This window comes from Periplaneta americana, chromosome 5 (assembly GCF_040183065.1).
Source record: "Periplaneta americana isolate PAMFEO1 chromosome 5, P.americana_PAMFEO1_priV1, whole genome shotgun sequence".
In the NCBI taxonomy this organism is placed as follows: domain Eukaryota; kingdom Metazoa; phylum Arthropoda; class Insecta; order Blattodea; family Blattidae; genus Periplaneta; species Periplaneta americana.
In genome coordinates, this window is record NC_091121.1 from 66450537 (window position 1) to 66472649 (window position 22113).

The 22113-nt window shown below is 35.1% G+C and overlaps 1 protein-coding gene across 2 annotated transcripts in view; it reads left to right on the plus strand.

Moving 5' to 3' along the window:
- Window positions 1–22113, plus strand: part of cyst (rho guanine nucleotide exchange factor 18 cysts) — a 245364-nt gene that overhangs the window by 1768 nt on the left and 221483 nt on the right. Inside the window, exon 3 of one of the 2 annotated variants that reach the window (XM_069825944.1) lies at window positions 3698–3726. The exons of the other annotated variant lie outside the window; for it this stretch is intronic. The gene's annotated coding sequence lies outside the window, so the exon portion shown is untranslated. The remainder of the gene's footprint in view (window positions 1–3697; window positions 3727–22113) is intronic. 2 annotated transcript variants of the gene reach the window in all.

The following is a 22113-nucleotide window of genomic DNA, read 5'->3' on the forward strand; positions in this document are numbered from 1 at the left end:
TTATTATTGTTGGTATTATATGGTGACAGCAGCAGCAAAACTTCCGTCAAAAATGTTCTCACAAATAAAGATAAAATGTCGTTGTGCTTTCTGCACCTTTGTAGCAAGCATCATGCTTTGACTGCCTCTTGCCACTGGGAAAGATATTTTACTCAATTTTATAGGAGGCTGAGTGAACCTGGACCTGTTCTGGGATTAAGAGATAAAATATCCCTCTTCAGTCTGAGCTCGAATCCAGGCTTTTGTATTTTGTAGTCAATAAAGTGGACAGAATCAACTCGGTTGTCCCTTGTTCTCACCAGGCAAAGGCTGTTCATCATTCTTTGAAGGTGTGGTATTATACTCTGTAGAATATTATAGTAAAATGTTTACCGAAGACTGCTATTACAAAAGTCCTTCTCGTTATTGTCTTATTATGCCTTTTCAGTTTTGAGTTATAAATTGTTTTGAAGGCACCGGGATTTGAACCCGAGTTTTCAGCTCTGTGTGCTGACGCTCTATCCATTAAGCCACACTGGATTCCCATCTCGATGTCGGATCGAATCCTCTCAGTTTAAATTCCACCTCTTGGATTCCCTCTAGTAGCCTACCCTCATGCACTTCATCATAGATGTATGACAGTGGCACAATGTCCACACGTGCAGAGATGCACTCGTTATGAGTGACTAAGTGGCCGGGATCCAATGGAATAAGCGCCGTCTTAAATCACTAAGTGATTATTTTTCGCATAGCATATCTCCATTCCACTCATCCTTAATCATATGATGACGCAGAATTTCTGCACGGAAATATCATATGTACTTCGGTACATCGTAATAATATATAAATTATTTTGTTTGATCTGATAATGAGAGAGATGTTAAAGAATAAACTTTATAAATCCTTGCTGGGCAAAGCCCATTAATTCTTCAAATATGCTATCACAATCCATCCTTATTTGTATGGCTGATATACACATTTATAAATTCAGTGCAACTATAGACAGGAGTCAGATACTGTCATCTTAAGCAATTTAGTCACTTTTAGTCATCTTACCATTAGATCCAAAATTCGTGGTTGAAACTGAGGATGATAAAAAGATTTAGAAGTAAAGGTGGGGATAGGTGTCGTAGATTTAGGGCATATAAAATAATCGTATCCCTGATTGAGAGGGCTTCAACCAAAATTACTGGCTCTTCATTTCACGCCTTACTGAGACACAAATGTTTCGATTGATAGGCTACTGCAAATTTGCCTCCAGAACATCTCGTGTGAGGGCTCCAGGCAGAATTACTGGCTATTTGTTTCTCGCCACCCACAGAATGGACAAATGTTTCAAATTATTGATACTGCAGATTATTTTGTAGAACGTCTTGTAAGTTCTTCGAGACTTCTAACAGACGAAGAAGAAAAAATGTGGGGCGAGCAAATAAGCCCAAGAGCTGCAGTTTATTCATGGTTGTATAGCAGATTAAGTCTTCGAAATAAAAATGGTCTAGTTTTGAAATTATTTCGTGATGATACACTGTCTATGTCGCAGTCCTTAAATGTTAAGGGGAATTATTGTATTATTACTATATATATATATATATATATATATATATATACTTGTAGGCTATATGATATTATTTTAATAATATTGAATATGTCTTATGTTAGACTAATTTTTTACACAAATATCTATTATTATAGGCCGTACAAGGACAATTTTTGGGTATAATAACTAAAGTTTCTGTAAACGTATATATTCAGAGCCTTATGTAACAAGTTGTAGCCATTTACATTTGAACTACAATAGGAAGCCTTTTAGTAAATACTGTTGCTTTATATGAAGAAGACGAACACTGGGATAACGTGGTAAACCTTTTATTTTTCTAGTTCTCCCATATGGGAGGTGCTCAAAATTGCCTCCATGTCCATCACACAGCCGGTTTGGCTTGGAAAGGAACTGTTCATTCATTTAAAGGTTGTAAGTTCAGCTCTTAGGACACGTGCAAAGGTTTAATTTGACTGTACAGACTCTCTCTGTATTAGTTGTAGTTGCATAGAACTCGCGTGAAACATGGAGAAGAGTTGTCTGTAGTGAGGCGGAGAGTTTTGGGAAATCCTGGAGTGAAGTGAAAGCTGTTGTATGGAATTGTATCCTTTGGAAGGCTCTTACAGATGCCCTGTGCTCCTGAATGGAACTACAGGATGATGATGATGATGATGATGATGATGATGATGATGGTGATGGTGTGATGATGCATAGAACGTATTAATCTTGAAATATACCCAAAAATTATTTTATTATACTTTTTCAGAGAAACTAAACAAAAACTTTGTTTCTTCTTGTTATTCAAAAACATTTCTTCTTGTAAATGTATGCAGTTCTGACAGTGTAGCAGTGTCTTGTAGTTACGTGGTCTAAGGCGTCATGTCTTGGACTAGTGTTATGGAATGAGCACTGGTTCGAGTCTTTATTGGGGAAGAAATTTTCTCATGAAATTTCGGCCATTGTGTGGGATCAGCATCGACTCAGCATTGTGCTGAATTTGAGGAGCTACAGTAGATAGCAATGTCTTAGGGAATCGTACATTACCCCTGTACTGGTTGGACGATCATTCACCTCTGCTGAGGCATGTGAATGTGAGGCCAACAGCCAGCTGGTCGGCCTTGTCTCTCTGAGCGATGTTGCTCACAGGATTATTATTTATTGTAATTCTGGCAGTACTGATGAGCAGTTTGGTTTCGAAGATCATCATGGGAACATCAACATAATCTTGGTTCTGTACGGCAGTCACACAATATAAAACAACATTCCTCAATGTTGGTGGATCAAATGTGACAACAGGACCTGACAGGACCTAAATTATTATTATAACTATTGCAATATACATCTTGATTACACAACTTTTAACACTATATCACTTTGGAATATGTATTATATGTCTTGCTCGTGTTAAATTTTACCGTACCTGGTTAACATGTTTCGGCCCGTTATTGGCCTTCTTCAGAACTGGTTGTTGCTGGTCTTGGTGCCTTTTGTTTTGTTTCCTGTGGGGGTGTGTTTGTGTAGTGTAATGTGGAGTCAAAGGGTGTGTGTGTTCTGAAATTGAGTTGTGTGTTGAGAATTTCATTTGGATGTGTTTTTATGTGTCTGTATATTTCCAGAAACTAAACACACTAAAACTGTACGAAATATACAGACACACAAAAACACATCCAAATGAAATTCTCAACACACAGCTCAATTTCAGAACACACACACACACACTCTTTGACTCCACATTACATTACACAAACACACCCCCACAGGAAACAAAACAAAAGGCGCCAAGACCAGCAACAACCAGTTCTGAAGAAGGCCAATAACAGGCCGAAACATATGGTAAAAAATTTAACACGAGCAAGACATATAATACATATTCCATATTGTAATATGTTAAATAAAGTTCATGTTCATAGGTTACATATTTGTCTCAACTTATTTGTTTAGTATTATACCTAGAAACTGCTCTATAAAATATGACTAGTAATGAACATTCTGTAGATGAAGGCAGCATATTTTGAGGTAATAAGATGTAGAGACAGTTGGTGAACCATAGATTTGATTTCAGGATTTCTTTGGAAATTGAAAGAATTGGTTAGCTTTAGAAGGTTTTATTAAGTAATTAGTCAAAGAATTATAATTGAACGTGTGGTCAGTCATTGATGGTAACTGTTGTTTCCTTTCCAGAACATATGGCTCAGTAATTTCCACAGGCAGTAAGTTTTTAAGGTTTCTTGACTTGTGTTTTATGCTATTTGCATTGCATGGAATATATGCTGATTTGCTTTCTTACTTTTAAGCCTACATCAAATATCGCGTGTGTTTGCATGACAAGAGGATTTGTTTGTAGTGTCTTTCAGTATTAGAGTACAATCTGAATGGTTTTCATAGTAATTGAATATACAATGCGACCAATTTAAAACATTACCTCTGAACAATACTTTTATTTGCCGACAACTGCACTACCAGCTTCAGTCATGCAGAATGCATTTGGTTGTAAAAGAATCTCTTGGACAGTCGCTCATCAGTACCACTATTTGTTAGTTGTTAGTACAGTAAAAATAAAAATTAAATATCGGTACATAATTTTATTTAGAAGCACTCACCATCCTCGAAGATGAAGAATGTTTACTCCTGACATTCACACATTTTTTATATCTGCAAAATAAATTCATTATTACCTGGTGCAATTTCTCTTTTATGAAGTAGATTTCTTAGGATACTGTATGTAATACTTCAACTGTTCCAGGCTATATGGAAATTTGTCTTACGCACTGTCTTTAGTACTCTCCCAAAGGTAAAAATCACAACTTTTCTTTGTGTGTTTTACACTATATACCCTGACTAAGATCAAGGCCTATTATGACATTAAAATTACACAGGATTGAGGTATGACAATTATTGAACTTACCCAATACCTATGGGACGGAGTTGTTAAGTTTTGTATTGGACCAGCAATCTTTACAAGATAGAATTTCACTCACTAACTCTATCCAAGAAGTGCAAAGAAGGTTTACAGACCAGTGTCAAAAGTTATTATTCGTCTTTTTTTTAGTGGGTTATTTTACTACGCTTTGTCAATATCTTAGGTTGTTTAGCATCTGAATGAGATGAAGGTGATAATGCCGGTGAAATGAGTCTGGGGTTCAGCACCGATAGTTATCCAGCATTTGCTCATATTGGGTTGAGGGAAAACCGTGGAAAAAACCTCAACCAGGAAACTTGCCCCGACCGGGAATCGAACCCGGGCCACCTGGTTTCGCGGCCAGATGCGCTAACCGTTACTCCACAGGTGTGGATTTATTCGTCTTACTTACTTACTGGCTTTTAAGGAACCCGGAGGTTCATTGCCGCCCTCACATAAGCCTGCCATTGGTCCCTATCCTGAGCAAGATTAATCCATTCTCTATCATCATATCCCACCTCCCTCAAATCCATTTTAATATTATCTTCCCATCTACGTCTCGGCCTCCCTAAAGGTCTTTTTCCCTCCGGCCTCCCAACTAACACTCTATATGCATTTCTGGATTCGCCCATACATGCTACATGCCCAGCCCATCTCAAACGTCTGGATTTAATGTTCCTAATTATGTCAGGTGAAGAATATAATACGTGCAGTTCTGTGTTGTGTAACTTTCTCCATTCTCCTGTAACTTCATCCCTCTTAGCCCCAAATATTTTCCTGAGAACCTTATTCTCAAACACCCTTAACCTATGTTCCTCTCTCAACATGAGAGTCCAAGTTTCACAACCATAAAGAACAACCGGTAATATAATTGTTTTATAAATTCTAACTTTCAGATTTTTTGACAGCAGACTGGATGATAAAAGCTTCTCAACCGAATAATAACAGGCATTTCCCATATTTATTCTGTGTTTAATTTCCTCCCGAGTATCATTTATATTTGTTACTGTTGCTCCAAGATATTTGAACTTCTCCACCTCTTCGAAAGATAAATTTCCAATGTTTATATTGCCATTTCGCACAATATTCCCGTCATGAGACATAATCATATACTTTGTCTTTTCAGGATTTATTTCCAAACCTATTTCTTTACTTGCTTCCAGTTTATTCGTCTTACAGTGCATAATATTGTTAGGAAGTTTGGAGAGACTGGAACATGTTTTGATCCAGAAAACCGTTTATGGTATTATAATGTAGAACGTTTTTTAAATAAAGCTGTATACTGTATATTATTTTCAATATTAATGTAATAACAACTACCAATAATGACGAGTGACTGCCCAAGAGATTCTTTTTCAACTATCTTGCAGGCTCCATAACAGAAGGCGGTAGTACAACTGCAGGTACAGTAGTTAAAAGTGCCACTTACTGGTAAGGTTTTAAATTGGAAACATTCTAGAAAGGCTATATAAAGTTGTGTGGATATTAGTCAATAAGTATATTTTTATTGTAGTGTATATTACTTTTGTGCGAGATCGTGCGTATTTGCTTAGTTTCCGCACAAAACCAATCTGCGGAAAGTCTAAAATTCCACATTCAGTATTCCCAACCTAACACACACAACAATTTCCCTCTTCTTACCGCTGAAGTGACATATTGATTTTACTGCTTTAGGCTTTTAACATATCATTTTTAGAGACGTTCAATATAGTAATAATTATGAACTGGAAACTTACAACTGCAATTTCACCTAAATTGCACTGTTAACTATTGTTTTTAAATATTTGCAAAAATTAAGTAAACTCTACAATTCCACTAAAGGTGCTGCATTCGTGATGCAAGTAACATTAAGGAAGCCGTGAAAAAATCAACAAGATTCCAGACTCATCATAGACTGGGAGAAAAAAAAGACAGACTTATATCACGGCCTGGTGGAGTATAGTAAACACAGAAAACATTTTAAAGCAACAATGTTGAAGATAGATATTTTTGTTTTGCAAATTTGCCGTCATTGAACAGAAACCAAGATGGAGATTTCATTGCAACTAATTAGAAATTCCTCTTTCAGGTATGTTTCGCTTTTTCAAACTTTTCCTCGAACATGAAAACTTCAACATACCGCTCTTGTAACGCATATTACTATTACATTCACATTTGACACAGATTGCAGACAGGAATATTTTGTGTAAGCAGATTTTTTAAACGTAATGCAAATTCTTGATGGTGGTGTGGTAGGCCTATATTTTTTTTTCAGCCTTTCTGGTATGTTGCTGTTCTGCTATATTTGTTCTTTTTTTGTTTTTTTTTTTTGTTTTTTTTGTTTTTTTTTTTTCTTATTGAACTGTCGAATTTTATTGAATTTTATCCATGGAGGTCATATCATATCAGGGAAAAATAATTACCATTATCTAGAAAATAAAATGACAGCTGGTATTGAATAGCGTACACTTTCGCAGTACCAGAGCCGTGGTTTTTTGTTTGTTTGTATTAACGATAAACGCAGAAAATGATTTTTAGTTGTTGTTAGAAATAAGTACACTTTTAAGTTAGTGTTAAATGTAGTTCATCTATGACAATATTTTTTTACGTACGTTTTAATTTGCGTGATAAGCACGAAACACAGTGTATATATTTTAATATTCTTCATTTTAAAAGCAAAATATACCAAATTTTCCACGATAATACTTGGAACATACTTAAACCTTCTGACTTTTTTATTTATTAGCTATGTTGAAAGTCACAGTCATTGAAAGAAATTATTTTTGCCTGACATTAGTTTGACCACCCCTTGGGAACATTGCTTTCGGCCTGTATGAACATAAAAGAGGGAATTTAACAGCATTTGAAGCAATGAGTGTTTATTAAACACTCCGCATATTTCAAGACAAAGAGGGAATTTAACTTTTCGTACTCGAGGTAGCCTAAATGAATCTTTGCAAACTACATACAGCACCTTCAACTTAAGACGCAACCCAGGCACCAGAAGGCAGACAGTACTCTCAAGCAGTAACACCCAGTGGCGTTGTGGGGTAATTGGATTGCTAAGTGGCCCGGCATGCATTCTTTCTGCCCATATTTAGTCTTAGTTTTTTTTTCTGTAAAATTAATTTAATGGTGTTTATTTCCTTATCTTAAGACATAAGATGTTCAAAATGACCTCCTCCAGCTTCACTACAACGCTCACACTGGCAAAAGCTGGGAAACTATCGGTGTTGGACCCCGGACTCATTTCACCGGCATTATCACCTCATCTCATTCAGATGCCATATAACCTAAGATGTTGATACAGCATCATAAAATAACCTACTAAAAACAGTCCGTCCAATAGGTCAGCAAAAAAGACTATACATAGGATACAGTATGCCAGAAATGACTTCGATATCAAGGATAGTGGAAACGTGTATTTTCATGAAAAATGTACCTCAGCAATCTGCCTGAATTTGTGTAATGGAGAAGGAATTAGGAAATTAATTTTTTACAAAACTCATTTATGTTGTTCCCCTACTTAATCCGCGTACTCTACAATGTTATGTGAATTGCATGTAAAATACAGATATTAGTGAAATAGTTTAGACGTAGATAATTTTGTATGTAATAGATAAGATTATATCTATAGATAAAATGGAACGTTAATTGAATTGAGAGTATGTATTGTATTAAACGAAGTCCATATTGCTGTGAATGTGAGTAACTGACGATTGTCAGTCTCAAATTGTAGAATTCATATAACATTTCACAAGTTTTGCGAAAATTCAGTTCTGTATTATGCTACTAAAGGTATTACTAAACGTTCTGTATTTTCTTGAACTATCGTTCAAACGCACATATAATTTTGTAATTGTTTGCTGGTAACCTAAATAGAATCAGACTTTAGTTGTTCGCATTGCACACAAAATTAATTTTTATAATCCCAAAAAAGTAAGATGTCTATTAATTGTACTGTTGAATTATGCACGCAATAAAAGTTTACATAGACTAGCTGTTCGTAATTCGATATTCGAAAATTATAGAAACATTAAATAAAAAGTATTAATGATTTTGGAGAGAGATTATTTTGCTTACGACTTGGCAAATTCCTAACAGTAGGCTCTTAAGAGAGTTACGAAGCTCATGTTTTCTCATTTCAAACAATAGTAGGTCTATATTATGGACATCGACCCAGTGAGATACGATATCTTAACAGCCATCTACAAATCCTCTTAAAGACGTTAGACTAGAAAGAAATGCATGTTTTGAGAGTACACACATTTCCACCATAGTAAAGCAATTGGAACCTTAATTCTGTAGCTAATTATTTATTTTTCCAATATAAGTGGGTTGTCTAAACCATTTCACTTGTCACTTTATCATAAAACATCATTAAAGCCGATTTTGAGTAAGCTTAAATCACATTTTTTTCCCCGAATAAAAGTCCATTAGATTTGTTAGAAAAATTATATTTCAGGTGCATTATTTACATTTGAATTGAGTCATACTGAATATGAACAAAATCAGTGTGTTATTTAAAAATATACGGTACATAAGTAGTATGTCAAAAATTTATTTTTTGCGTCATAATACTGTAGCAATGGTACACAATAAGAATACTGTATCTCCTGGGTATGAGGAAATTTGGCAACCATACTGATTGTTAGTGGTAATAAAATGTTTATGAAAGAATTGCAATAGTATAAGATATTCCCATATCAAAATCATTAACCACCGGCGTAGCTCAGGTGGCATGCGCGTTTGTCTGCTGATCTGGAGTTGCACACTGTCTTGGGTTCGATCTCTGCTTGGACTGATTATTACCTAATTGGTTTTCCCGAGGCTTTGTGTAAAGCGAATGTGAGGTAATCCTATGGCGAATCCTCAGCCTCTTCTTGTGAGATACCATTTATCTCGATATTATGAATTCCATCGACGCTAAATTACTTTGTAGTTGATACAACTAATAAAAACAGAGATAATGGTAGTCTGACATATTTGTTTGTAATGAATCTTATGACCTGTAACTGAGTCATGTGTAATATTACTTCACTGTTCTACAGTTCCCATGACTAAGCCTAATTAAATGTACTTCACTAGTATATCTATTAAAATATTACATTGTTTCGTTAATTTACATGTATTTCTACTGGAAAATGTAGGCCTATTTAAAACAGACATGTCAAACTCAAGCTTTTGAATTTGGGTACCAACTCTTTGGTAATGAACGACCCATATGTCTGGCTGTGTAGATAGTTGAAGAGAGTGAAGCGTGAGAGTGAGTTGAAGATATGGTATGTAAACCTGGGCATCAGCATAGAGAGTATAATAATTCCACAAAGTCAATGGTACACTGCAATAGACGTCAGGAAATGTGAAGAACAAGTTAAAATTCAATATAAATGTGAATGAAGAAAGAAATACACTTTTTATTGAAAGTTAGTGATAGTATCGAGCCTATTTGTTATGCAGCACGTTAGTAATTTGCAGAACATATAATATTCGCATGCCCCCAGGCCCCTGCCATATAAAGCAGTGGTGTTATCTTGAATAAGTTAATTACTGATGATTATTAGTTATATGTAATCACTACTATAGGTTTACATTTATTTGTGACGTAAACAAATTTAAATAACATTTAAGTTTCGTAACAAAAGTACATTTAATTTTCGTGTAATAAGCTTGTCTTATGTTGTTAAATTAAAATAACACGTTGCACATTATAATAATTATTTGATTGTTGTCGCAGAGAATATAATTTTATTTTAATTATACTATTTATTTTTCATATTTTATAATTTATTTAGTTGCACATTTTATTAACCTGTATTTTAATGTGACTATTACACTTTTACTACGTCATACTACTTTTGTTCAATAAAACGGTACGGAAGGACGTCTTTCAACCAATCATGGCTGCTTATCGCACAGTTTTATCACTTTCCTAGCATTTGTTTAATTTTATCACTTCCCTAGCATTTGTTTCTTTGTTTGCCAACATTTAAAATTGCAAATTCTTTACGGTACTATAAAACATGCTTTGCGATCGTCATTTGTTTCCTGCATAGATAGTCGACTGAAAATGGCGACTCCGTTCAAACATTTTGATGAAGGAAAATTAGTGAAATATAATTTTTGTAAGTCAAATAGGGCCATATTCATAGATATTCTTAGCGCGGGCTTCCGGTGGATGATCAGCGAACGTTTTTCGTATTCATAAACCAGTGTTAGCAATGTGATATGATATGAATCCTGTACGTAAGTAATCAGTCAATAGCCGGGGCTAGTTTAGCACGCTCGTAGCGCGGGCTAGCGAAATGTCTATGCATAGCACCCTTAATATCTATTTTATAGTATTAGAGTACTTTATTTCTTCTAATCTTTATATAATTTCTTTTGCTTTATCACCTCCCTACCATTTGTTTCTTTGTTTGCCAACATTTCAAACTTCAAATTTCTTACGGTACTATAAAACATGCTTTGCGATCGTCATTTGTTTACCGCATAGACAGTCAACTGAAAATAGCGGCTCCGTTCAAATATTTTAGTGAAGCTAACATTAGTGAAATAGAATTTTAGTTAGTCAATTAATATTTATTTTATTGTGTTAGAGTACTTTATTTCTTCTAATCTTTATATACTTTCTTCTTATCGTGTAATAGTCAATTAAATCCCACTCGAGTTTTGACTTTCTCTAGATATATCAAAACCTCTAGTGAGATTACTGTTGATAAAAATGTTTAAGAACAAATGTAATTTTTTTGTCAGAATTGTTATTAATTGTGAATTTCATATGTTTATTTTAATAAACTTATTGTTTTTTCAACATTAACTTACAGAGCTGCATTTATGCGTAATTAATTAAAAGTACTAAACTGAGATCATAGAAAGTTTTAAATAAATAAAACGTAAATTTATTTAACGTATTTAGCTGAACTTTTCTACTTGAGATTAGCACCCACAGTCTGTCATTATTTTCCATAGGAAATTAATGTACGTGTTATAATTCCTCGTAGAATAAATGCTTTTCTTGCATCACGTTTTTCTCCTTGTCAATCATGACGTAAAACTACCCGCTCGTAACCCACTTTCAAGGACGACCCAAAGCAACCCATTTCCGCAATCTAGTTTAAAAGTTTGTGCCTATAATGAACCTACAAAAATTATTGTAGGTTTGTTATGTTTCATTCTCTTCCTTATTCGTATAAAGATGGTTTAAAAATAAACTAATATTGACCTTTGGAAAATGAACTAAGAAAGATACTAGTGAAATGCTTAGTGTGGAATATGGTATTGTATGAGACAATTATGGAATTGCGACGAAATGAAGAGGAACAACTAAAATCATTTGAAGTGTGGTTATGGAGAAGAATGGAGCTTGTGAAATGGAGAGATAAAATAAGAAATGAAGCTGTGTTAGGAAGAGTGGGTGAAGAAATAATGGTGCTGAAACTGATCAGAAATAGAAAAAGGAATTGGCTGGGTCACTTGCCAAGAAGAAACTGCCTACTGAAGGATGCACTGGAGTGAATAGTGAACGAAAAAAAGTTGTGGGCAAAAGAAGATATCAGATGCTAGACAATATTGAGATAATATGGATCATATGTGGAGACTAAGAGGAAGGCAAAAAAGAGAGAAGATTGGAGAATACTGGGTTTAGGACCTGTTCTTGAGCAGAAAATAGTGAATTGACCTATCTTTCAATACAATAAATGACAATTTAATAAATGATAGAAAATCAAAATAATATTACTGTACAGAGGTGTGTTTCTCATATTATGGAGAAAAAGAAATTAAATAGCTAGGCGGAAAGATAAAAGTACAGTAAATAATAAATCACAAGTAACGCGTATCGGTCAGCACTTCAGAATGAGAACTGATTGTGACTGATAACCATACTTAGGTTTAACTACTAAACACGATGTTAATTAATACGATTGTGATGACAGTAAAAGTGAAGTTGCTCCACATTAAAGTTAATGCTAGTAATAAAACTTAAGATTTGGTTTCGAAATAATGTGTTATACATCATCCATTATTCTGAAATACCCAGAAAAATTTAATTAAATCTACTTCACGAGTTCAGATAGTATACGATTTCATTAGACATTTCCCCGTATTTCTACTGGATATTGTAGAACTCTGACATTTAAACTGTTTGAAGCTTCGTACGTAATGTTATGTAGATCGATTCTAAAAAGAAATAATTGTCGGTTTCGTATAATTTATTTTTTAAATTACGACGGTGATTTAAAAAAATAAAAAATAAACTAACATTTCGATACAAGTATTAAATGACAATTTCAAGAATGAAGATTGATAGGAAATTGTGCAACGTCGTATGGAAGATATATAATTAAACAGTGACACAATTTGTATATATAGTGAAATATACTGGTTAGTCGCGGAACAAATGTGTTAAAAATTGCGTACTGTCCCGTCAAACCCGGGACTTTTGTATGAAGTTAGCCGCCTTCTTAGCATTGGAATAAAATATTGATTGCTTTAAAGTCAGGAATTTTAATACATTTGCAGGAAACTCTGGGTACTAATCAACTTAAGAATCAGTACATACGAAACTTTCTTTCTGCTTTACCTTCTTGAGAAATGTTGAGAAAGTGCTGTTCCCATCATTGTGTGCAAACAAACATTTCATTCTTCGCCAAACTGGTATCATACTTGTACTACATTATACGCTGTTCCCATTTACAATACAGCGGACCATTTATCTGCCATTCATGCGTCGCTTATGCAATCCCCATCAGGTGCATCCTATTGTCACGTTTATTAACATTTTTAGATGATTATCTGCCTATATATATTGCGTTCGCAAGTTCAAGACTGTGACCTGGCAAAGAAATTCAATCTCGAATTCGTTCATTCATTCATTCATTCATTCATTCATTCATTCATTCATTCATTGTTCTACCCAAGGGCAGGTCTTTCACTGCAAACCCAGCTTTCTCAAATTTTTCCTATTTTCTACCTTCCTCTGTCTCATATGATCCATATATCTTAATGTCTATCATCTGATATATCTTCTTCCCCGAACTCTTCTCCCGTTCACCATTCGTTCCAGTGCATCCTTCAGTAGGCAGTTTCTTCTCAGCCAGTGACCCAACCAATTCCTTTTTCTCTTCCTAATCAGTTTCAGCATCATTCTTTTTTAACCACTCTTTCCAACATAGCTCCATTTCTTATTCTGTCTGTCCACTTCACACGTTCCATTCTTCTCCATATCCACATCCACATATTAGCTCTATTAGCTTCTCTTCACTTCGTCGTAATATCCATGTTTCTGCTCCATACAATGCCACATTTCATACAAAGCACTTCTCTAGTCTTCCTTAGCTCTGTTTTCCAGAGGTCCGCAGAAGATGCTCCTTTTTCTGTTAAAAGCTTCCTTAATAATAGTAATAATAGTAATAATAATAATAATAATAATAATAATAATAATAATAATCCGTGGCGCTACAGCCCGTGAAGGGCCTAGGCCCTAGACCGACCAGCCGGCTGCTGGCCTCACGCCCACATGCCGAAGCAGAGGTGGACGATCATCCAACCAGAATGAAGGTATCGTATGGTTAGCACGATGATCCCCCCAGCCGTTATAGCTGGCATTCGCAACCGGATTTCGTTACCTATCGTAGCTCCCCAAGTGCATCACGATGCTGGGTGGGTACCGGTCCCATACACTGGCCGAAATTTCATGAGAAAATTTCTTCTCACATGAGGATTCGAACCAGCGCGCATTTCGTAACGCGAGTCCTAGGCAGATGCCTTAGACCACGACGCCACGGCGCGGGACAATATACAATAATATATAAAGAGTCCATTGCAAGAATGATGGATGTCACTTTCTTGTCGAAAATGAACCAAGACTGTCACTGCATAGCTTAAGACATATAGAATGTACATAGAGAGTTATATGGCATTAGCACTGATAATCATTGTCCAGTAATGATCGGAAAATTACAGTTAAGCTTTGAGCGCTAAGCATTTCAAACTTTCAATTGCTTCTCCTGCAAAATGTATTCCAAATGACATCCATCATTCTTGCAGTGGACTCTTCATATACAAGTACTCCTCCAGACATTTAGAGTCCCCCATCCTTAATTGAAAATCCTTTCTACATCTAGCATTGCTTATAGATAATAGATACTTAACTAATAAATAAGTTTAATAATAATAATAATAATAATAATAATAATAATAATAATAATAATAATACGTTTCCTTACGGTCTGTAGTAACTCGAACTCGATTATAGATGCCGCCTACACTTTATCGATGATAAAACCTGATAACAGAAATTGTTTAAAAATTGAGAGTTATGTTTGAAATTATGTTCCAGGAAATTATTTTTTTTTATTTTACTTAGACTACACCACCAACAGAAGCAAGCTTCCAATTAGTGCACTAATATTTGCGTAGCTTGGATCGGGGATTGAAATTTGCGGTTGTCCTATGCACAAAATTAAAAAAAAATAGTAGTAATAAATAAATAAAAACAAGTTAATTTTTGTTGTATATGAGCCAAGAAGGACTAAATGACCTATCAATACTGTCAATAAACAAAACTTTCAATGTAGATTTCAATACCTTAACATTATTGAAATATTTACACAAATTAAAATCAGGTGATTTTAAATAGGCCAGCATTTCAGTATACTACTATTAAATGCGTTTTACTTTAATTATAATTAGATCAGTATTTTCTTAAAATAGAATACATGTACTTGAGTGTAGAAGGGTTCAGTAGGCTACTGGAATAGTGGAAGTGACTCTCGAGTGCTAACGATCCGCGGGTTAAGGGGCGCAATAAGTTACATGTTTTGCCCCGGACGCTGGCCACCCACGCTACGCCACTGTTCGTAATGGTTAATAATGAAACAAAACTGCAGAAAGGCTCTAACAAATTCAACTGAAGAGATATGAAATGTACCCAGATGACGTGGAAATACTGTGAACTCAGATTTCAGTCCGTGCTATTCCGAGGTTATTTACGTCACCCAATTAGCGTATCACTTTTTGATTTTCGCTGTGAAAGTCTAGAAATTATGTCGAAAAAATGGGGTATCGAGGGTTATGTTGGATAAATCTGACAACTGGATAATTGAAATTACTATTTTGCTTTCGCAATTTGATCCATAAAGTACGAGAGAAGATATCTAATTACAGCACTTGAAGAATGAATTCACAGTTTAGTTCTAAGTCGTTTGCGCCTTTTATTAACATCTAAGTGATAAGAAAATATGTAGATAATTGATAAAATACACGTTCCCATGTATCATTATCATTCAGTAGGCGTTAACTGCGATTGTATTAGCAATCAGTTTTGTCCAATGTTTTATTATATAGCGCGCAACAGTTCGTTGTCGGCTGTTGACCTACAGTAAGTACAATTCTGCAATATATTAAGATCTCGTACGATTTCGTACGAATATATGGCGGAACTCTCGTGATAGGAATGGATATGTGCGACGACATGGGACACAACATTGTCAATGGTCACAGCAATCAGGCCTTGTGCGAGGTTCGAGCCATGATCATGGCTTCCACGCACTATTAATTTCCACCCTACACGTTGCGTACACCACAGCCGGTTTTGTCTGTTGTGCTCAACAAATATTGTGTGTGACACATGCAAATATAGAGGTTACGGACCCCAAACTATTTTAGCGATACCCATGTCAAGTTGTGTCGCCCTCTGTGCTCTAGGGAAGCGTTCTCACCTAACCCAAAGATCGCGGGTTCAAATTCTGCTGGAGTCTATGGATTTTTCAGGACGTAAAAATCCAGAGCGCAAGTCTTCCGGGAGGAACTTAAGCCATGTGTTCCGTGTCGTAGTTTTCCTGCAAGTTAAATACCTCCAAGCCTAAATTAGAGACTCCGGACCAAATTGCTCCTCTATCGCATACTACTAGTAATAGGCCAACCTTAGTTGCATACTAGGTGGCGTTTGAGGCGATGAGATTACCACTTGTCCTCTGCCTCCTATTGGCAAATAAGTGTAACTAAATTCCTTGTAGGCATTGAAACCTCTGTCAGGAGTTACCTATGTTCCGACTTCGGAATGGTGGGTTAAAAAGAATGAATTAATTAATTAATTAAAGAATAACTATGAAGTATTAGAATTTTAAGATTGAACTCCAAAACTCATAGTTTGTGAGCGTAAAAGGTTGACAGTTTATTTTCTTGTAACACTTTTCAAATCATACTGTTGTCAAATCTCTCGGCTAATCAACGGTTGTAGCCAGTGATGATTTCAGAGAGTGCCCGGAAGAGGTGTCTCATCCCCTTATCGGAGATGAGTACATTCAAATTATTTAGTGTACCGGTAATTTAAAGCTATCTACAGGTTGAAAACTAAATTAAAAATTACTGAATGGCTTGTTTTCAGTCATATGTAGATCCGCCTAAATCAGGGCTAGACACCGGGAGCGAATCCAAACTCTTAACGGAGACGCTTAATATTCATCCGTACGGCTTCAACGCTGCGCGGTGTTCGGCGAGGAAGAAAGAGGTTGAAGAGAAGTCATATGGCTCCCCGTGAAAGAGTAGAATTCGCTGTTGGAGCCCAGCCCTGGATTCATTTTTAACCTATAATCGTATTATTGCTGTTTATTAAAATATAATAAAAAATACTTCGTTCCATCCTTTGATTTAAAGAATGTTAATACAGTGACACTTATTTAAATTAAATATCAAATTTATTTAACCCTAATCTATCCCGTTTGTATTGATTGTTGTTAAAAATTAGACAGTACCTTTTCTAAATTATTGAAATCTTTGGATATAAGACCACATATGTAGATTTTGCTCCTGTTACAGAATTAGAAACTTTCTCTGGATCCTTGGTTTCTCATCTACTGTTATTGTAAAAATTAATGATTAACTTGAATATTAACATTATTGAAACTAAACAGTTAAAGATCTTTACTGCTTTGTTTGGTTTTCAACATAGGCTATTGTTTTCCTGCGATAGAAGTTTCTCGTGTTTTATGTACAAATTGACATTTAATCAGTCTGCAGAATCTTGGTGAAGAAGTACATGGATTATGCCAAAGCTATTGATTTACTAGTTGTAACTTCAATAGGTATTAGTGAAGTTAAATATATTAACTTTTGTTTATATTCACTTTGTCCAGAGGATCCTTTTAATCCCCACTTCGAAATAGGGTTATTTACTTTGTCCTTATGTAGTTGTTATTACGTTGTACTGATTTCTGATGAACTTGGCTTCTACAATCATGGAAAGAGCTTCTTCCCCAGAAAGTTGTTTTATTTTATCTCCATGTTTTCTGAAAGCAGTTCGGTATTTTGACGCTCGCGTGGGCGTGATTGATGTTATTTTCTTTACCATTTTAGAAGCATCTATTTGTCTCGACGTACTTAAACTCATTTGTGTGGCATATGATAATTCGTCAAAAAAATAATGAGCTCTCTAATCCTGTGGTTTTTTCCATTTTTTCTTTCGCAACTATCAGCGAATCTGGGGCAATTTTTCGTAATTTGGAAATTAGATTGAGGTTGCCAGGTGATGATAGAAAATAAAAGATGTGAAAACAAATGAATGAGATGTATAAACAATTGAATACTCTTTCATATTTTAAGTATCTTAATATAGGAGAGTTATTTGAAATTTCAAAAGTAGTAGGGAAGAGGGGGTCACACCTAGAATGCAATTAACACTGGTTTTAAACTTACCCCTCAATATCTAAATTGACTTTTTTTTTTGTTTAAATTAATATTAATTGAAATAAATAGTTAGACTGAAAAATGTTGAAATGAAAGCCCTGTAATGTAATTGATCTTAAAATGTTGTTTTAGTTGGTTATTTAACGACGCTGTATCAACTACTAGGTTATTTAGCGTAGATGAGATTTGTGATAGCGAGATGGTATTTGACGAGATGAGGCCGTGGACTTTCAAAATGCAGTTTGTCCAAAACTAAAAATTGTTTGAGTATATTTTTTTGTGTAAGACTCCATATTATATGTCTGTATATAATTTTAGCTTCAAAATGCAGTAATTTCCACAGTTATTGTAGTTATACAGGCATCTAGCGGCGAAACTGATAACTGCATGCTCCAAGACAGTCGACCATATTTTCATGGCGAAACCACAGGATTATACAGATCTAGTGATATAAATGTATGCCAATATCGATTTGTTATGTTGGATTTGACGGTTTAGACTATTGAATGATAGATTTATGAACGTTCTGCACCCAGTTGGATATTTATGGTATTGCATCGCTCGTGGGATTTGCAAGTGACTGTAGTCGGCGAAGTTGGTTCGCTCGCAATTCTGAGATGAATAGGGTACGGAACGGTAACTATCAGTCACTTAAGAAATGCTCTTAATTTAGAGGCCCAGTAACTTGATAGTTATTAGTGGTTTCTTTGCTTGTAACCAAGTATGATTCTGATAAATCTGATAGCCTCTCGTTATTGTTTGATTTGTGGATAAATATTTCTTCGGATCAACATCTCGATTGAAGCTTTCTATGTATCAGCAGGACAGCGTTTCGTGGTCTCTGACCGACGTAGTGGATTTTTCTAACCTTTTGTGATTAGTGTAATGTGTAACTAGTCAACGATATATACAACGTGGGGGGAAAGGAACTGGCCACCCTACCCCTTATCTCCTGGCTTAGTTGCCTCATGAGTGATGCCTTGTTGGGTCACTTATGGGGTTCAGACCTGTCTTCAGACAGTTGACTGAACAACAACTATGTTTAAGGGACTTAAAAATGAGACTCCTTCGATAAAAATTACTATGCTCCACATTTTTTCCTTCAAAAGTAATGTGTATAATGTAGCGTACACTATTTTGAAAACAGCACACAATTATATTGCATTTAAGTAGAGAAAAAGAAGAGAAAAGATACAATAGAAGCTTTGTTTATATTTTCATTGGCATCTTTTCTTGTAGTGCTTCTGCATCCTATTACAATACCTTTCTTGTATGATTATGATTTCGTCAAGTATGTGGAATTTTTATCGCTGTTAGGATCACTGTAACCTTCTCCTCGTAAACTGTAAATATTTGTTAACTTCGTTGGTGTATTTCTTCTGAAGGCCGCATGCCAGTGGCGCAGCGATGTCAATCAAGAATGTAGCCTTTCTTTGTCTGTTTATACTGTCAGTTTTGTTACGTGAAATAGTTCTACTAGGAATGATGCTAGTGTTCAAACGTATTTTGCATGTGTCGTTGTCAGTTAGTTTCCGTTTATAAACGTAGTAAATACTGTGATTATGTATGGTAATTTTGTCTTATTGTCTGAAGTATAAAAAGAGCGTTCTCTAACGGTACAACATTTCGATCTAAATATTTTCAGAACTCGAAACACATACTTTTACCGGGAATATTGTATGAGAAATATAGTCATTTATAATAAAATAATGGGTGTATCAACTAGTCTACTAGTTTATTTAGCGTGGACGGTATTGGTGATAGCGATAGGGTATTTGGCAAGATGAGGCCGAGGATTCGCCGCACCTGATATTTGCCTTACAGTTGGTGAAACCTCAGAAAAAATCCAACCAAATAATCTGGCCAAGAGAGAAACTCAGGAACAGCTATTTATTAAGACACATTAAATAGCGATTTACTGAGAAAATTGTTATTTGCCTGAGGTGAAGTGAGAAATGAAATTGTATAGTCAATATGTACTTAAAAACCACTACTGGAGAAATTTATAATTTTTCTATAATTTATACATTCAGTCGAAGACATCTTGAATTGAAAGAGAAAAAATTCTTAAAAGATACTCGTACGAATTTCTTAGGAGAATTCCTGTGTACGGAAATAATACCAAGATGATACTTTAATTTTCCATAGAAATGTAATATCTATTCTAAAAATGTGTTCCTGTCTAAATAGAACAATTCTTCTCACATACGAGTACTTCAGGAATTGAGGAGTGTTTGTGGAAAGTACCAGATAATAAAACTTATGGATGTGTACAGTTTCAGAAAAAATAAATAGGCCGCCTGATTTTACCAAGTTCCAGGTACAACGCATTGCGCATGTGCAGTAAACAAGAACTCCTATATGTACGGTACTTGTGAACGGTCTTGAGAAACTTGTTGCCTATATTCAGGAGGACTGCTACCAAGACTCGGTCGATTTTTTTCTACTACTAGGCTATACCAAGCGGACTTTTTGGGCAGATGTTTAAACTAAATACGAATACTTGGCACTTGTTTTTTCTACAATATTAGGAACTATACAGAGCATGTTTTCAATTAAAAAACCTAAATAGCCTATAGCTTTCTGGCTGGCACCTATAACGTTTTCAACAAACATTTCTCAATTAAAAATGTGTAGACTATATAATTTATTATGTATTAAATTAATGTAACACTAACCTTTACGGAAATGTAGAGAAAAAGACTCATTTTTGGATGAAGAAGTTACTTTCCTATATAAGTCGTAAAGTGGACATTAGAAATAAGCCTTCCTTGTCACAAATATTAAAAAATCAGGAAAGATTGGAATAGGCAACTCTTTCAATAAATGATTACCTATTTTTTTTTAATCAGTTGTGAAGACTACTTTCGTGTTTGAGGGCGAATGTCTTCGAATTATTTTTTCTTCCGAACTAATTTCTTTCATAGCACTCATGGTTCCTCAACGAATAAAAAAATCTAGTTACAGTCTCATTGTAAGGAGTAAAACCTTTCAGGTTTCCGTTAGATTTAAATAACGACGTCCGTAAATAGCAGACTAATATTACAAATGACTACAGTACACGAAGAGCTCTATAATGGGGATTTGTGCAAAATTAATTACAGAATCCACTTAAACCGTTGTCGGATATCTTACTTTTTGAAATACGGGAGGCGAAGATTTCTCTCTTTATTTCGATGCATATTAATTCATTCCAATTGTGTGTGTATGAGTATTTTCTTAATTTTACATATAATGTAAATGGATGCGGTATAAAATTAGTTAAAAAACATGCGATCAGTGATAACATGATAAAGAATTGTTGCGGAACGTGTGAAAGTTTGAGAAGTGTCTTCAAGATATTATTATTATCATTATTATTATTATTATTATTATTATTGACTTGCACTCGTGCGTGGGTTCGATTCCCGCTTGAGTTGATTACCTGGTTGGGATCTTTCCGAGATTTTCCCCAGTCGGTGAGGCGAATGTCAAGGTAATCTATGTCGAATCCTCGGCCTCTTCTCGCCAAATACCATCTCGCTATCATCAGTATCTCGTCAAATACCATCTCGCTATCATCAGTTCCATCGACGCTAAATAATCTAGTAGTTGATACAGCGTCGTTAAATAACCAACTAAAATTATTATTATTGTTATTGTTATTATTATTATTATTATTATTAATCTTATTATTATTATTATTATTATTATTATTATTATTATTATTATTATTATTATTATTATTATTATGCAAGTGGCCGTTAATGTTCTGTGTCGTAAGCTCTGGTACATATTAAACAGCTCTGCGACCTTCTTGTCATCAGAGAGCTTTACATGCCTGTCAATAATTTGTCAATTAGCATACTGGCATTTAAATGAGGAAAGCTATCCCTCAGCATTGTCTCCCGTCTGACCCTCGCACTTCTCGGTGACTGGCGAGCAGAATGCTATATGAGTTTCTCGGCACATGACTAGGGATTTGCCGTAAAGTCGGGATTTCACAGTATTCTCCTTGGATCTACTTTCAAGTATTATCATGGATTTTGCA